The 13,993-nt window shown below is 37.8% G+C and overlaps 1 protein-coding gene across 4 annotated transcripts in view; it reads left to right on the top strand.

The window, feature by feature from the left end:
* The first annotated feature begins 9,553 nt into the window (after window positions 1-9,553).
* Window positions 9,554-13,993, top strand: part of nrxn2a (neurexin 2a) — a 367,204-nt gene continuing 362,764 nt past the window's right edge. For all 4 annotated transcript variants that reach the window (XM_047805716.1, XM_047805715.1, XM_047805717.1 and 1 more), the window contains exon 1: window positions 9,554-9,778. The gene's annotated coding sequence lies outside the window, so the exon portion shown is untranslated. The remainder of the gene's footprint in view (window positions 9,779-13,993) is intronic.

The following is a 13,993-nucleotide window of genomic DNA, read 5'->3' as shown; positions in this document are numbered from 1 at the left end:
ATTAGCTCCAATGCTAGCAAGTATACTTTGAGCATGAATTTATAACATCACTTACAGTATATGTAAAGTTTATAAATAAAGAGAAATATAGTTAATTAATTCGTTTAAATCAAGTACAATTGAGTACAATTGCTTGATAATTATTTGAATACATTGATTATATATGTAACTGTTAAGGAATAAAACACAACAGGGTGTGAGGTGATAAAAATAATAATATAATGATATAATAATAACAATAATAATAAAATAAAATGCTGTGAAGTGTTTCCACTTAGCATGTTTTACTCCTCTAGAACAACATGACAATCATTCAATTTTTCTTTTCTTTATTACAGAATGGCAAAATGTTTGATGACTTGACTGCTTATCACTAAAAGAAGCTTAGTGGTGGTAGGATGGAAGGAATCAGCGATCTTATTTAAACCTGCAGCGTCTGTTACACAGCTGAAAATGAAGAAAGATTTTACCTTCCATTACAGAAATGACCCAAAGCACAAATCCAAGTCATTAAAGGAATGGCTTCAGAAGAAGAAGTTCGACAATTTGGAATAGCCAGGAATCTAAATCCAATTGAAAACCTCTGGAATGACCAGTGGAGGGCTGTGTACAGTAGATCTTCTCACATTTAGACAGATCCAGAGCAATTTTGCAAGGAAGAGTGGCAAAATGGCCTAATCCTGGCCTAGTGGTTAGAGAGTCTGACTTGTAATCCTAAGGTTGTGGGTTCGAGTCTCGGCACCGAACCCCCCAATTGTTCCCCGGGTGCCGCAGCATAAATGGCTGCCCACTGCTCCAGGTGTGTGTTCACGGTGTGTGTGTGTTCACTGCTGTGTGTGTGCACTTTGTATGGGTTAAACGCAGAGAACGAATTCTGAATATGGGTCACCGTACTTAGCCGTACGTCACGTCACGTCACTTTCAAAATATAATTGACAAAAACTACTTTAAAAGCGTGTATTGTTAGCATCCAGGACCACTTTAAATGTTGTATATGTATATATGTTTAATAATTAAAAGTAAAACATATATTTATATAAATAAATAATGTGACTAAACTGTTATTTTTTGTCAGAACTATCTATCCATCCATCCATCCATCTTCTACCGCTTATATTTCTGTTTTGTTTTTATTTATCACCCAGCTCAAGCATACCATAAGAAAGACACTTATTTAAAGATCCTAACAGTAAATAAGGAAATTGAGGAACATTATTTACATCTTTAATAATTATGTACCTACCTTAATTTTAACACAGCAGCGTCTGCATCAAGCCCTCTGAAACATTTCACTCCAGAAACACACTGAATCATTATTTTGATTCCCAGAGGAGTCGTTGACACACTAAATCCTTGTCTTCACGCTCTTAGATGTGTCCCTGATCAAAATAAAAGAGGAACCGTGCATGTTTTCTTTGTAGTAATGTACGAGCACATCAACCCAAAATAGCTTATTTGATGCAGCAAAAATAGCTAACAAAGCAAAAAACATGCACCGTGCTTAGCAAACTAAACAGACAAGAGAATGAACACTGGAGAAGGTTGTGAAGTGAAAGCGACAGGAAATCTAGAGTCTAGTCAAGCATTATATTTCACCAATGATAAATTAATCTGCCCTCTTCATTTGGGGTATTGGTTATCATAATAGGTTGACTAACATTTTTGCTTCAGAGACAGAATCCAGAGCTAAAAGTATGAAAGAAAAATCTGGTGAAGAAGACTGTGTGTGTGTGTGTGTGTGTGTGTGTGTGTGTGTGTGTGTGTGTGTGTGTGTGTGTGTGTGTGTGTGTGTGTGTGTGTAGGGCCGTCTGTGGTGCGTCTGGGCACAGAGTCCTTATCAGGAGCAGTGCAGAGTCAAGATGTAATTCTGCGAGCCATCCCCTGGGAATTGTGTGAGTAGAGTGACAGGAGGGTGTGATGCTCCTGGAACAGGTGGAGGAGGGAGATCCGATGCATTCTGTTTGAATGTTTTGTACTTTATTGATCTCTCTCTCTCTCTTCTCTGTTTCTCCAAGTCATTCTCTTTTTCTTGTGCTCTGTTTCTCAAGGGCAGGTCCTTCGCTGAAGTCTAGTCATCCTTGTTGTCTGACATAGAATATTGACGGGGTCTATTGTGAGCCTCAACGTTTTGCCTGAATTTATTAGCGCATCTGACAAACGGTTATATCATCCACATGCTGAGACACAGACCTTGAACCAGAGCATAAATGATGCGAAGTGAATCCATCTTCACATCAAGATCCATAAAATAAACTGCGTATTCGGGTCGTTTTCATCCAAAGTAGTGAGAACAGATGTTTGATGTTGTAGATTTACAGATTTATTGCACCAAATTGCACGTCTCGATTGGTCGCATAATTGCATGAACACTAATAAGTGGTGAATAATGAAGTGGGATGTTAGAGGACACAGTGCTAGAACTTTTAGCAATATGGAGTATTCAAAGGAGGCGATATACTGCATTATCTAGATGATAAATCACTCCAGAGTGTTCGTTTAGAAAAAAATAAATGCAGTCATTCTCACTGTGGTCTTAGATTCCTCTTCTTCTTCCGTATTATGCTTTCTGTGGTGCTTTTCTGATCACCGCAGTTATAAAGAGTGGTTATTTAGGTTCTCACAGCTTTTTGGTCAGCTCAAACCAGTCTGTCTATCTTTCTCATCAACAAGGAATCTCTGCACAGGAACTGACTCTCAATGGAGGAATGTTTTTTTTTGGTAGTTTTTTTGCACTACTCTACGTAAACTCTAGAGATTGCTCTGTGTGAGAATCCTTAGACATCAGCACTTCCCTTGGTTATTTGTTTTTTATGATATCGGTAATCTCTCTCTCTCTCTTTCTTTCTCTCTCATATGATAAATATGAAGTTGGCTTGCACTGCACCTATTTCACTCTGTCGCTCATCTCTATGTTAACTTCCCTCTTTTTATTTTCTTGCCTATCCCACTGTCAAGCTCTGTGTAAAACCTACTCTGTGAGCAGCTACTGAGCAACATTGTTAAATTCTGAGTTATCATTCGGTCATGTTTCAACTCTAGCCATAAAAAAATCTTATTTAAGAAATGATAACATTATTTAAAAAAGAGCTTTAAACCAAATTGTCAAGCTGAAATGGTGTTTACAGACATGACATATCAGACCACTAGCCGGACCAGGCTTCTGTGATGATTTAGACTATTATTATTATTATTTCCATATTTAAACATTACATATTTGAGACTGAAATGTCAATCACTTTTATCCTCTTTGACTCACAGTATTCATACACATGATAACGTGTTCCCTTTCAAATTATAAGTGATAATTAGAAAAGATCAGGATTCATGAATCGTGCAATTTTAGATACAAAGATCTATAGAATCTGGATATATTTTTTTAAGAATTTATGCACAATTTTTTTTTACTTCTGCCAAATTAGTGGAATCCAACCAGATTCCTGGCAGCAAATTATAAATTGTTTTTTTTTCTATACATATAAATATATGATGTATATATAACAGTTACATCACTGGTACACAACTGCTTCATAATGTACACATTTTTAATCCTCAAATGAAATGATGCAATTCTTCTCAGTTGACTGGAAGCGCAATTGACTCAAGGATACTCTCTGAATCTATTTAAACAAAGAAAAAAAAACTTAAGTGGTAATTAGTATTTTTTTGAACTTTGGGAAATTAATACAAATGTCGCTGCTAGTTCAAGTTCTACAAGATATAATATGAACATGGACAATGTACCACAGTTTGTTTACCACGATGACAAGTCTGTAGTGTCTAACAATTTTTCAATGACAGCTCAGCTTTAATGGATGAGTTAGCATTAGAGAGCTAAAAGAGCTAGCTTGGTGATCCTGTGTCAGTCCTTTGGGACAAATAGTAAGATTTTTTGAAAGTACAACACACACACACACACACACACACACACACACACACACACACACACACACACACACACACACACACACACACACACACACACACACACACACACACACACACACACACACAGTACAGTACAGACCAAAAGTTTGGACACACCACCTTTTCAATAGGACAATGACCCCAAACACACCTCCAGACTGTGTAAGGGCTATTTGACCATGAAGGAGAGTGATGGGGTGCTGCACCAGATGACCTGGCCTCCACAGTCACCGGACCTGAAACCAATCGAGATGGTTTGGGGTGAGCTGGACCACAGAGTGAAGACAAAAGGGCCAACAAGTGCTAAGCATCTCTGGGAACTCCTTCAAGACTGTTGGAAGACCATTTCAGGTGACGACCTCTTGAAGCTCATCAAGAGAATGCCAAGAGTGTGCAAAGCGGTAATCACAGCAAAAGGTGGCTACTTTGAAGAACCTAGAATATGACATATTTTCAGTCATTTCACACTTTTTTGTTATGTACGTATATAATTCCACGTGTTAATTCATAGTTTTGATGCCTTCAGTGTGAATCTACAATTTTCATGGTCATGAAAATAAAGAAAACTCTTTGAATGAGAAGGTGTGTCCAAACTTTTGGACTGTACTGTATATAAATATTTGTGTGTGTTTGTGTGTATACATATATATAAAAAGAGGAGGTCATGAGACAGATGGTGATACATATGAATTGCACAAAAACATTTGTAATCTCTGCTGACTGTTGAATGGAAATGCATAAGTGCAGGGTAGTGTGTGTTTTTAATCTTCTAATTAATCTGAATTAACTGGGCACCAGCCCTTGGGAAATGATACTGATGACACAGCTGTTTGGCTGCTCCTCAAAGATGCATCTGGTCTGTGTGTGTGTGTGGGTGTGTGCGTATGTGTGTGTTTATTGAGTCAGGAAGAGGACAATGTGGTAGAAAGTGCGTGATGATACAGTTTATGTAATCATTGGCCACCTAACGCAATCACAGACCCATCAATCTTTTCATCTGTTCCATAGGAGAGAGAGTCACATAATAATCACATGATTACATTCCGAGGCGTCTATCAAAGCAGCACAGCAGTGCAGCTATTCCTGAAACCCCACATTAACGTGCGTGTACGCTCGAGAGAGTGAGAGAGGGAGAGAGAATGAGAGAATGAAAGAACAGTCTATCTCCCATGACCTTGTCACTCTGCATTAATAGCTGTCTCATGCAGCTGTGCACTCGAGGCCTCCAAGGTCTTTCTGTCCACATGGTCCAGGTTTTTTACTCCAGCTATCATTTAGGACAAGCTACACTGACAACACACACATTCCCCTTAAGTCTGCAAACCATCAGCACACAAGTCCCACTGCAGTTACCTGAACGTACTTCGCTACTGAGCTTCAACTCAGCTGGCCTGGAGACAGAAAATATTCGGCTCAGCAATGTCTGCAGCGTCACCTTTTATTAACATTCCTTTATGTGTGTGTGTGTGTGTGTGTGTGTGTGTGTGTGTGTTTATGAAGAAAGACTCTTCCACTGCTTTGCAATTGGTGTTATTCAAATCCATACATGAAATAAACATGCACAAAAAACAAATGTACTGTAACTCCTGAGCAAACAGACGAATTGAATGCAGTGTCTATGGTATGCTTTAGAGTGTGGAGAGGTGTTGCATCTGGTTAAGGTGTGTAGCATTAGGTGCTACATGCCAAGGTGCAGTTGGGAAGAGCAGGCTGTTCTGTCTGCTCGAGGAAGATAAAGACAGCCCTGAGTCATCACAAAGCACTCATAAACGCATGCAGTCACTTTTCAGGAAGTCAGAAGAGAGTACTAAATGTTGCTCCTGTAATGCTCCTGTAAATGTTTTGGCACACTAGTTGTACAAGTGTCAGCTGGGCCTTGTGAAAGGTGCTGGCTTTGTAGTCACAATCCATGCTAAGCCACAGGCTGCTGGTGTCCTAACTAACCACTCATGTTTTCAGTCATTCTTATAGCCCAGGGTCAAGGCGACACACTGGGACTCGACCATTTATCACGCTTGCTCAAATTATTGGGTCATTACACAAAGCAATTTGCAATTATAGTCGGCTAGCTGACTCTAGTCTGCTTAAAATTGGTATGTTTCCAATATCTGGTGATTGTAGTGTCCGAGGTAAATCATAGTTTTAAAACCAAATTCTTTATCTAGATCATTTAGAATACTGTTAGAAGTAAATCTCTGTTATTGTACATATGTTTTTTAAGTGAAATTAAAAATATATATTTACTCACTACATTTCAAAGACAAATCTATATTGACTGGCAAAAAACAGCCATTGAGCAGTAGTTCTGCAGGTGGAAATGCTTTATTGATGAAGGAGGTCCGAGTAGAATTGCTAAGCAGTTTTGAGCTGAGGAAGGATGCAGTGACTTAAACAATCACTCTTTACAATCGTTTTGAGCTGAAAAGCATATCAGAACTTTCAATAGTTTAATCGAGAAGTGGATGGACTTCTTTAAAGACAGAACCAGATTACATCAGCTTCTGAGACAGCAGCACTTTAGTCCTTCTGTCTGCCCGTTGTTTTACCATCTCATCTGTACACATTGCTCAAAGAGATCAGCTTTTAAAGCTTCATGATAGCATTCTTGTTTTGGTCACATCATAGAGCACTAGGCCAAGCTAAGTTGTATCTCTCATAGCTTAAAGACACAAATCTTCAATGGCTGGAACTTTCTTGTTTTCATTAGTTCTACATTGGATTTCTCATTAATATGATATTGAATATCGCTGGAAAATGGTGAGTGAGGAAAAAATCTCTTTTGTTTTTAGAAACTCTTTTAGAAGCTTAGGTTTCTGGTCATTTAAATACATTTTGCTTATCGATCTCCATCACAACTTTGTTAGAAATACCAGTGTTCACACAGGAATTAGTTAAAACGCAACATTAATCATCAACTTAGTGTCAGAATATAAACATTTAAAATAATGTTTCAGTATTTCAGTTTTCAGCTCGACCATTTTCCACACACACGTTACACACATTGGATCAGATTTATGTAATGCCATATTTTTTCTGTTTCTTACATTATTTCTTAATTAATGGTTTATTTTATTTGTTATAAAATATCGGTCTAGATCGGTCTAGATTTTCTGTAGCATTGTGGCTAAGCCCTTGATTACTGCTGCACAGCATAGTATTTTTCATCCTCACATACTGTACCATCAATTTTTCTTCCTCAGTTTCCAAACAATTTAAATGCACCCTCTCAGATAATAGAAGTCTTTAAGTTGTCTAATTCCGCACAAATGAATTCTGCACAAATTAAGTAGCGTTGAAGCTACCACATCAGTGACAAGCGTTTGCACTCTACCGTTGTTTTTAACACTAAAAGTGTGAGACCCTGGTGTTAAGGCACACAGATGCTTTCATGATAGAAATACTGTACTGTATGTTCTGATAGCAGATATTGAGTAGAATTGTGACTTCTTAATCTGAACCTACTGATAATTCATATCTCATTTCAATAATTAAATCTCTTATGTTTGATTCAGATCAGTTCTTGATTAACTAGAGACTAGAAATGAAACATGAAATTAAGTGGTAGAATGGAGAAATTGTCAAAGTTAGATGCTGTTAGCCTTTTTTCCCCCATTAGGGATTCTCTTTGTATTAGTGACGTAACATTTAAATTGTTTGTACCTTGAGCAACAACATTACAGTAATTTACAGTGTTTCAGCTCTAGTTCCATGTTGACTTTTTTACTTTTTTTCAACAATTACCTTTCTCTAACATTGCACTATTAATGCATACTGGAAGGATGTGGCTCCTCTTTGGAAAATGAATACTAAGGTAGGCCATTTCCTAGGAAACAAGTAATCGGAAAACTATTATGTAAGTACCACAGAAATGCTCTAATGGAAATGTTTTAGCACAAAGCTCAAATTACTTTTCAAGTTCTGCCCAGATTTGGTCTGTGATAATGTATAATTTACAAACATGGATCACAGTTTTATGTAGTAAAGTGTATTAGAAATGTATGATGTAGTTGGGAATGAGGGTCTGAATCAAATCTTTCTTTCTCTGGAAATAAAATGGAACATTTAGTAATGAATTTTTATCGGTTTGCTGCATGCAATGTATCAAAAATTCATTTATATATTGACCTATTGTCTACACACATATATATATATATATATATATATATATATATATATATATATATATATATATATATATATATATATATATATATATATATATATATATAAATTTATATGCTGCACCTTGTAAGCAAACACTAACCTTTGTCCATGCGGTGAGTGTTAAATTTTTCTCTATAATGCTGACAATTTCATTTCTGTCAGCGTTTTTGTGGTGCCTGACACAGTCATATCACTGCAGCACACACTAAATCAATGGTACTTTGAATTGTCACTGGAGTTATACAGGTGTCTGTTACTTAGGAACTTTTAACTTTTAGTCCTTCTTATGTACTACAAAGTGTTATGATGCACTATGATCAAGTTCCAAAAGATACAAACGATGACGGTTGTGTTGACAAACTTCACACGGTAATACATGACTTATAATCCATATTTTTTTTTTCTGCAAAATGAGCAAAATTGTTTAGATACTGCTGATAAATCAGTCGCACATTTTGGAGGTCACATATTGACTTTACTTCATTCACACACCAAGTTTAGGATGTCTACTTATGGATGGTTACTGTGATGCAAAAGTTGGGATACATTGGTGAAAAGTCCAGTTTTATCTGACTTGGGATCAGCTGGCAAAAACAAAGCCAAGCTGGTCATGCTTTTAAAGATTTTTCCAAATGGCTAGTTATTTTCCAGCTTCCTAATGATTTGTTTTTGGTAAATAGATGTTTGAAATCTGAAATAAAAAATAACATGTCTTATAGATTGCAAAGTGGATCAGTCAACTATAAGATGACTGTCTGGAAAGTGTTAGCGTTAAATCTACTTTAAATCTAGATAAACCACCTTTATATCATGTACAGTAGACTAGAACTGAATGATGCTGGTCAAATGCTGGCTTTTAGAAACACTCGGAATTCACTTTAAATGTGTAAGTTTTCAAGATATTTCGATCGTTGATCAAATTTTACCAGGATCGCTATTATTTGTTGAAACCGAATTCTCTGGTTTCGTTCCAAAACATGGGACTAATAGTGTCCCATCCACAGAGAATTCCCCCTGACATTCACCCTGTGTTCCTGGGATATGTTCCAGATTCATCACAATTATTACTAGGACAAATGTTTCTTAAATGAGAGATAAAGATATGAATGAATAGAATTGTGAACAGTGTAGAATTAGTATAGACAATTTCCCAAAAGCTTCCAAATTCACTACCTAGCTGGCAAAGATGGTGATATTCTACTAGTTTGCAATTGTATATATCCAGCTTTGCAGTGTGCTTTGTCATCTCGTAGCTGGTTAGATAATATACTATGATATAAAATAGTGTATAAAACATGAGAATCGTTAAGTCATGTTAGCTAAACTGTACACTGTATTTGATAAAGTATGCTAGGTTGGACAGCGCGTGCCGCAGTGGTCTTGGTTAGCTCGGCGGGTTCGCGTTGCGCGCTGATTGGACAGCTGCTCGGCTGACCGCGCCCTCATTCGCGCTCCCACACAGCGCTGCGGGTTAAGGGCGCAAGCGGCGCGCGCGGGAACAGCAACCAGGCTCCGCTCTGGCTCTTGTCTTCACACACGGACGCAGGTGGAGCAGGTTTTGTCTCAGAGACAACTCCGGAAGGGAAAAAGGGGGAGAAAAAGCTGTGTCCGTGGACTCTATACGGCGTGGATATTACACAAAGAACGTCCTCGGCTGGTTCTCGAGGTGACACCGCTGCACGACGAGCAGGTAACAGACCGAGCTGTTTGTCATGGTATGTTTGGAGAGACGCTGGAACTGACAGACATGGCGTTGAGGGGAAAAAAACCCAACACAGGAGGTTTCACTGGGTTTGCGGTTACAGTTTATTTCTCCTGCTTTTATTTCCTGTACCTGCGTGCCGACTAAGTAACATTAATATTAATACTAATGATAATGTAGAATGTGCGCCGTGTTTCCTCTGACATGGGACTGAAGTAGTGTTTACAATGTAGTGTAGCAGAAACAAGTTGGTCTGATTTAAACGATTCCGAGGCTTGTGGCTGGATCGTGTCCCCCCCCCCCCCCCCAGCCTGCTAAGTGCCTAAGCGCGCGCATCTTTCTGAGTTTAATATACACCTGATATACAACTCACCTGACTGAATCAGTGTGTCAAATGATAAATGATTCACCCATCGATATGAGTCTATATTTTGGGAGGGATTTGGCATTGACGTGCTTGTCGCCATGCTGAGAAATCCCCCTCCCTGTTTCTTATTTCATCCACCCACTATTTTCTTATCGTTTGGTAGGTAAACTGTTAGAAGAGGAAATCTCTCTCTCTCTCTCTCTCTCTCTCTCTCTCTCTCTCTCTCTCTCTCTCTCTCTCCCCTCTCTCTATCTGGCGCTATCACTCTCCATCTTTCTCTCTCTCTCTCTCTCCCTTCTTCTCTCTCTCTCTCTCTCTCACTCTCTCTCTCACTCTCTCTCTCTCTCTCTCGCTCTGTCTCTCTTCATCTTTCTCTCTCTCTCTCTCTCTCTCTCTCTCTCTCTCTCTCTCTCTCTCTCTCTCTCTCTCTCTCTCTCTCTCTCTTTCTTTCTCCTTCCGGCATCTGTTGTCCGCTGAGTGCTTTCCATGTACTGAACCCGTAATTAACTGCATCACCAACTGCTGTGTGGTGGCCAGTTGGGAAGAAGTGCTACAGAGACACTTTCATTGGCTTCTTGTTCATCTGCTTCTCTTTTCTCTCCTCTGTCCTAAATACTAATACACTTACCTTCCTGGATTTTTTTTTGTTGTATAAATAAATCACTTATTTGCCTTCACTGCACTCTTCGTATCTATATCTAACACCTCACCCACCTGGTCGCCACATGCACCACTTCACAGTATTGGTCTGGTCCATTTATTTCCCAACTGGACTAAAAATCTTTGATCATTATTCATTCTACCAGCAGATAGGGTCATAAAGAGCATAGTATGTGATGCAAATATGTTTTTATTCTTGGTATAATGAAGATTAAATGGATCTTAGCCAGCAGGAAATGATGGCGGTAATGGAATCCGCCCCTTTTGAATGTGTCTGGGGTTTGCAAGCGGTTCCTCGCACTGTACACCCAATCCATGAAACTTTCATGAGCTTTTTAAATGGAGGTTCAGAAAAGAAAAAATCAAATGGTCTTCTAGTCGGAGAAGTATCAATTATTTATTTAAGCACGCTATAGTGTGGATGATGAAATATCACATGTGGCTTGGCCTGGGTGGCTTGGGATGTTTGAGAAGTGTGTGTTCACCCACTTACTGCACATACATACTGGCCTACTGGGTGCGATAGTTCTCCATGGATGTAATATCAGAGACCGGGAAATATAGGAGTCATAATTTAGCATAATTCTATCTATGTATCTATCTATCTGTCTGTCTGTCTGTCTGTCTGTCTGTCTGTAAAATAAATCTATCCTTTCCATAATACAATAACCCATAATTTAAGGCTGTTTTTTTTTAAACAGAATAATAATAACAATAACCATATTGGTTATTAATCAGGAGACAATATAATTTAAAATAATGGCACACAGACTGGAAACTGCTGCTACAGAATGATTCATGTATTCAGATATAAAACCAGTACTGAGTCTCATATAAACATACAGCTTTATGCAAATTAGTTTAATAACGCCTACACATGACTATGGATATCAATACAATCAGTATCTTATATATCAACAGCATCTACTGTGAGATGGTCTCACTAGAAAAAAATATTCAGTAGAAAAACAAATCTAAAAATGTTTCAAATTACTTAAAGTACTAAATGATGAGATTGAGTCATATAACACATTCTTGATATTTTGCATTGTTAAATGCAAATAGTTTCAACAAATGTGTGTAATTTTTTTTCTACTCAATCACTTCATTCAACTCTGAATAACTGAATAATTTGATTCAGCTCTAATTTCTGATGCACTTTTAAGGACATCTTAACTCGTCCACCCCGTTCATATCAATATACACGGCCAAAACCCAAAACGTTCACCATATTTTCATTTCCTGGCTTCTGTCTGCAATTATTTTGTATGTGCTCACAAAGCAAACAGAAAATGCCAATTAAGGTTTACTTGATTAGACTGATTAGACCGATTAGACGCTGGCGCACGCACAGATCAATGGATGCCGATTAAAAGAGGTCACGAGGTTCCCGTGGAGCTGCACATTAGCTAAAATGTTTTTATTTCTTTTGCATACATTGGGACTAATGTAATGTAATACATTCTGGGATGTAGTTTAATACAATTAAGGCAGTTATAGTAATCTGTTCATTATTTCATGTAATCTTTGGTTGTGATTTTATTTATTTTTATTTTTTTGCAACTAAAGGTCTAACCTGTAATTCAAGCCTAGATTTGCACAATATTGACCAAATAAATTCTATATATATTTCTAAAACAAATACCTACTGGGTGTCTTGCTAATTAAAACACTTCAATGTCTAATACATTTTTTTGCAGTGTTTGTATGAGGTGAATCTTTTTTTTTTTTTTGGACTGTGGAACTGAATTTTGAAGTTGCCTGCTATAGTATTCAATGCCTGGAATCAGTGAATCAACTCTTTTTTTGGGGGCTCTGTTGATAAGTAACATCTTAAAAGTAAATAATGTAGGTTTGATTTTTGTAGTGATGCAATATTTAATGGTTGCAATCAAGTGTATTTTAATTGAAATTACAAAACTGAAGTTTTGTTTGCTTTTTTTTTTCTCCTCAGTTTGGTCAGCTGCCTATTCTAATTCATCAGCAATTCTCCCGTATCATTAAACAGCTACTAACTGGGGAATGTGAAGTCTAACACATGCTTCTACTGAGACATTTGAAGCTAGCCAACCGTGTCTTTTCAATCTGTTGCCCATGTTGTGCTAGACAAAAGCGCTACCATGCAGAAAAAAGTGCTATCTGCCCTCTTCCATATACCTGAACTCACAGACACCCATGATCGCTTACTATCACTGTGATTAACAGGGGAGAGCGAGAGCCGTCCCTCACATCCAAACAGCATGGAAAGATTTGCGCTCTGGATCCATCGTCTGATTTTAAACGTATGATCTCCCAGTAACAGAGAGTGTTTAAATTCAGTGTGTCACACTGTTAGGAAGCAGCAATGAATCAGACTCGAGCTTTCTCAGGAACTTGCTGATTTGCATCACCATTTTCACTGAACGATGAATACATTAAACACTGTGTACCATACTGACACCATTTTAAAGAGCTACTTCATCTCACCATATTGGTGTCAGTCCAGTACAGTGACCTATTTTCAGCCCTGATTTTAGGATGTTTTAATAAGACAGTGTTCTGGATGAGTGGATTCACTTAAGGCAGTGCTGAAATGGGTTTATTTAGCTAAATTAGAAGCAGCGAGGACATTATATTTATTTCCGCTTGCAAAGCCGAAGCGTTTTCGTCTCTTATGATCCATATTCCTTTTCAAACTTCTTTATGCATTGTTGTTGAGGTATGGCTAACAATACAATAGGGCTACAGTCAGAAAAACTACACACAGGGCTTTCCATGAACTCCTTAACTCAAAAATGCAATTTGCAGCTAAGTCTAGAAGTGAATTGAAACTGGAAATCTAGCTGAGCAGATGGTATCTTGGGCCAGCCTCCTCCCCTCCATCCTTAACTATTTTATAGCTACCGATGGAAAAAATAGCAAAGTACCCTATAGTTCTAATGCAGAAAAAATGTCTTGAAAACCATGAAATATTAAGTAGAACAGATGAAAATGATCACTTTGTGTGCTCTGCTTAGGGAAAAAAATGAGGGGTGTAATAATTTTTAACATAAACAAGACTCCTGTTTGTAACCTGAAGCTAAATCAGCATCTATGTAAACAATAAAATAATCAGTATGTAAAGCTACACAGTGTTTGGCCAAGTGAATGAAAAAAGAAGCCCTTCGTTATGATATCATCATATGAAGATGTCGGGA

Source organism: Tachysurus fulvidraco, chromosome 21 (assembly GCF_022655615.1).
Source record: "Tachysurus fulvidraco isolate hzauxx_2018 chromosome 21, HZAU_PFXX_2.0, whole genome shotgun sequence".
Taxonomy (NCBI): domain Eukaryota; kingdom Metazoa; phylum Chordata; class Actinopteri; order Siluriformes; family Bagridae; genus Tachysurus; species Tachysurus fulvidraco.
The sequence above is the reverse complement of the archived record's forward strand: the minus strand, read 5'-3'. Positions and strand labels throughout refer to the sequence as shown.